Here is a 5,037-nt window from a genome sequence, read left to right as displayed (position 1 = left end):
CACAATTGTTGCCACACTTTAGCACATTGATGTGCCACTTTGCCAATCCATCTCGTTGGGGGTCTTCTTTTTCTCTGACCCTCTATCTCACCAAACATGATATCCTTCTCCAGCAAAATTGGTCTCACTGACAATATGTCCGAAGAATGAGAGATGAACTCTGGCTATCATAACTTGTAAGGAACACTGGCTGTATTTCTTCCAACACAGATCTGTTGGTTCTTTTGGCAGCCCATGGCACTTCAGCACCATAACTCAAATACATCAATTCTTCTATGATCTTCCTTTTCCACTGTCCAGGTTTTGCATGCATATGAGGTTATTGAAAATACCATGGCTTAGGTCACATGCACTTTAATCCTTAAACTGATATCTTTGCTCTTCAACACTTTAAACAGGTTTTATGGAGCAGATTTGCCTAATGCAATACGTCATTTAATTTCTTGACTGCTGCTTCCATGAGTGTTGATAGCTGATCAAGCAAAAGGAAGTCCTTGACAACTTCAATCTTTCTCCATTGATAAGAATGTTGTGTATTGGACCAATGGTGAGGATTTTTGTTTCCTTTATATCGAGATGCAATCCATACCAAAGGCTGTGCTCTTTGATCTTTATCAGTAAGTATTTTAAGTCCTCTTCACTTTTAGCAAGCAAGGTTGTATCGTCTTCATATCTCGGGTTGTTAATGAGTCTTCCTCTAATCCTGATGCCATGTTTTTCTTTATAGAGCCCAGCTTCTCAGATTATTTGCTCAGCATACAGGTTGAATAAGTATGGTGAAAGAATACAACCCTGTCGCACACCTTTCTTAATTTTAAAACATTCAGTGTTCCCATGTTCTGTTGGAACAACTGCTTCTTGGTCTAGGTACATATTCCTCATGAGTACAATTAAGTGTTCAGGAATACTCGTACTTCACAATGTTGTCCATAGCTTGTTATGATCCACACAATCGAAAGCCTTTGTGTAGTCATTAAAGCACAGGTAAACATCTTTCTGATATTCTCTGCTTTCGGGCAAGATCCATTGGACATCAGCAATGATATCTCTCATTCCACGTCCTCTTTGGAATCTGGCTTGATCCTTTGGAAGTTCTCTGTCAATGTGTGATTGTAGCCATTTCTGTATTACCTTTAGCAAACCTTTACTCACATTAAGATATCAAAGATATTGTCTATTCCACATTCCATTGGCTCACCTGTCTTTGGAATGGACACAAATACAGATATCTTCCAATCAGTTGGCCAGATAGTTTTCTTGGTTCCTCAGTATGTTGTACTGTGGTGGTTTGTGAGTTGTTGTGATTCTGGAAGTGATGCCATGGGTATTTTAAATACCAACAGGGTCACCCACAGTGGACAGGTTTCAGATGAGCTTCCAGATGATCTAGGAAGAAAGAGAGATGGACTACTTCCGAATATTTAGTCACTGAGACAACTTGGTAAAGTAGAGAGTCAGGAAAAAAAAAAAAAAAAATCTCCTACATGAGATGAATGGATACAGTGTCTGCAACAATGGGCTCGAACAGAACAACTATTGTAAGAATGACTCAAGACTGGACAACATTTTCCCTTTTGTAAGCAGGGTCAAGTACTGACACAATAGTACCTAAGGACAAGGGAGGGAACTTCAGAATAGGCTCCTGTGTGAAGACCCTCCAGTGAGAAAATCAAAAAGGGTTCCTTTTGTTATGTACTTAATGCTGCCTGAAGGTTTGATGGTTGAAGTGGATATCCTTTGTTATGCAAACTCTAATGGCTTCAGAGCATTCCCTTAGCTCAAAGAGAACAGAGTTTCTTAGTCACACACTTTAACTCTGTACTAAGATCACTGCTTGTTAAGAATTATTTTAGCACAGTCAAGATGGAGTCTTAATTCAAGTTCAGAGCAGTCATTTTACTTTGGTTAAGTGTCTTCACCTTGGGCTTCCTAAACATAACCACCAGTCCAGCTGTGGCACTGTAGGAAAAGCACTGAAACCGAAAGGTCTGTTTGAACCACAAGGTGGCAGTTCAAACCCACCAACTGCTCCTCAGAAACACTATACAGGGTTGCTATGAGTTGGAACCAACTAGACAGCACTTAACATCAAGAACAGCAACACGGAACCTTGGAGTCCTGGTGTGGCTCTATAGGATAAACATTGGACCGCTGATGGATTTGAACCACAAGATTGACATTTCAAACCCACTGCACCCTCACTGGAAATCCTGTATGGGGTAGCTATGAGTCAGGACTAAATCTTCAGCACTTCACAAGAACACATAACCGTAATGCATTCAATGTCGAATTGTTGCAAGAGTCACTCTGAAGGAGTTGTCAATGCCTCACAGATTGTAACAAAAAGGGCTTTGTTGTGCTAGCACGTGGCTCAGCAGATTCATATCCAGAGGCCAAGCCCTGTCTTCCCTATGTGAGGATATTTTATTGGGAATAGGCATGCATACATGAGTTCATTTGGGATTGGTTAGCAGTGGTTCAAACTTACAGCAGGGAAAGATGTATGAGTATACAAGTGAGCAGTTACAGAAACGGAAGCAGGTAAACCTTAGCTCAGGCTCCGTTCCCTGCCGGAGGTGGGTCAGGAATAGGAGACTAGCCTGGGTAATCACATGAGGCTGAGATAGTCTGTTGCTTATTTCCTGGAATGTGAACTTTGCTCCAGGAATGAGCCAGGAGCCTGGGGGACATGGGGGCCAGTGCCTATTTCCACAAGCCTGTCTGCCTCATTCACCCCTTTGAAGTCCATGTAGCTAGAAAGCGAACTAGTGTGACTCACTTTTCTGGATGATACTTCGTAAGTAAGTGGGCATGGACTGATAGGTATGTTTCCAGAATAGGCAGAAAGAAGTTTTCTTTTCTAGCCTGGCTTCAACTATGCTTTTCAGGGTTTTAATAGCCAATTGAAGGAGGCACGGGATGAACAGACATCCCTCTATGATGATCACAAATCCTCCCACCAGAGTTTTTGAGTCCTCCAATGCTGAGAACCTGCCTGCCCATAACGATTCTGGACTCCATCCCTGCCAAGTTCTCACAGTAACATGAGCTAGTTTTTGGATCTTTTTCACAGTGTCTTCAATGGCTCGTCCTTGATCATTTATTTGTAAGTAACAGTTTGTCAGGTTAAAATTTCCACACACAACAATCTCCCCTTCTTAAGCTAATAAATAGTCTAGGGTTAGTTTGTTTTGGTAAATAGCATTTCTGAGTTGAGTGTGTTGCTGATCTAAGAAGATTAAGGCTCTCCCAGCTTCATTGGTTATAGGTTCAGTTAGTTACATATGTAGTAACTATAGAAAAGTAGTGTGATGGGCACTGTTTGGCCCACTTTGGTGGTGCAGGTGCATAGATTACACAAAATTTCTTCCTTTCCCACTCCCCAAAGTCCAATTAAGATGAGTCCTACAACGGACATCCTCATGCTTCTGCCGTACCACCGTAGATCAGCCAGTTCCTGGTTTGTGGATGAAGCTGTGCGGGTTGTACATCTTAATGTTACCTTGCAAGGTTTGGTAGAGTCAGTTTCAGCTTCCCACAAAGAAGAGACTTTCTTCAGTCTGCTGTGGTGAATCCAGGTGGGGACTCCTCTTACTTTGGCTTCTATGGGGGTGGTCAGGATGGCAGTCAGCTGTCCTCACCACTTGGGTTTAAGTGGGGGCAAATTCCAGTTTCTCACCCACACCAGGTCACCTGGGCTTGGAATAATTTCTTGTTCCAGTCCTCAGTAATTTTTGCAGATGCTTCTGGATGCCCTCCAGAAAGAAAAAATCAGACACATTTATTACACGATGAGCTAAATATACTCAAATATGTTCATCCCGTTGAAAGGAATAATGTCTTGTGACAGTCCCATTGTAAAGAGCAGGAGGTATATTATTTTAAGGGACGTCTTCTAATCTTTAGTTGGATTTCTCCAGTTGCTTCTGATGTCCAGGTTGTCCTGTAAACTGATGGGCAAGACTTAATTCTGATGTGGTATGTCCAAATTCTGAGTCCAGTTAACTTGATAGCTGATGGGGTGAGCCTTGTTTAAACATGTTTCTTCCATGTCTAAGATGAACTGTTCATTTCATGTTTTCTATCAGTAAGCCACCTGGTAGATTTAACACAGTGAAAGTCTGGTTTCTAATGGAAGGCAGTGTTCAATGGATTTAAGACAATGACACCACAGGGCACTTGTCACATCTCTTCCTGGAGGTGAATTTTTCTTACTCTTAGCATCAAATGCCTCAAACATTACAAAAGGTCTTTTGAGTATCATGTAAGGTAAAAATCTCCTTTTCTCTTGGTTGCTCTTGTTGCATAAGCACTAGGTTGAAATTCTGAAGGAAACTGCTCACATGGCTAGGTTATATAAGAAAATTTAACATTACTAGGTCAAATGTAAGCTTCCGATACTGATTTTTAATTTGTTCTTTGACTCAGTCACTCATTGATTTATTCATTCTTTCATTTAATAATTTACTCAATCAGCTAACTGTACATCTGCCACCTGTTAGGAACTGAACCAGGAAATAAGAACACAGAAAAATAGGGTCTAATGTAGACTATATTAACCTCCTAGGACAGTTTTAAAGGTCAGACAAGATATTAAGGTTCTGGGAATAGTTACAGGAGTTAATGATATTTTTTTCTCCCCTTCTTGTTTTTTTCATCTTTGACCCTATTATCATTGTATGATGGAGTAGATGTAATCCACAATCAAATACAACACATTCTCTCTTGAATCAGTCATTGGTGCTTCTTTAAACTTTTTTTTTTTTTTTAATTAATCTTGTTTCTGCCTTAGGTTTTCAAAAATTGAAATGTTAAAAATAAAGAGACAACATGTATATTCACAAGCATATTGTTGATCATCTTTTTATACATTTAATAAGAATTTGGGGAGTGTTTTATGAAGTTGGAAGACATGAACTATTTTTCTACCATTAGAAATTATTACATAATAGCCCTATAATCTATTTCTTGCTAGGAGTGAATGCTTACCAATTATATTTATCATAGTCATATTAGTAAATTTGCATACTTTTTTTT

The 5,037-nt window shown here is 39.9% G+C and overlaps 1 pseudogene; it reads left to right on the top strand.

Annotated features, from left to right (window-relative positions):
• Positions 1-2,499: 2,499 nt before the first annotated feature.
• LOC102838666 overlaps positions 2,500-5,037 on the top strand; it is a 45,776-nt pseudogene continuing 43,238 nt past the window's right edge.

The sequence above is a fragment of the Chrysochloris asiatica genome, unplaced genomic scaffold (genome assembly GCF_000296735.1).
Source record: "Chrysochloris asiatica unplaced genomic scaffold, ChrAsi1.0 scaffold00021, whole genome shotgun sequence".
Taxonomy (NCBI): Eukaryota; Metazoa; Chordata; class Mammalia; order Afrosoricida; family Chrysochloridae; genus Chrysochloris; species Chrysochloris asiatica.
This window is presented reverse-complemented; position numbering and strand designations above follow the sequence as displayed.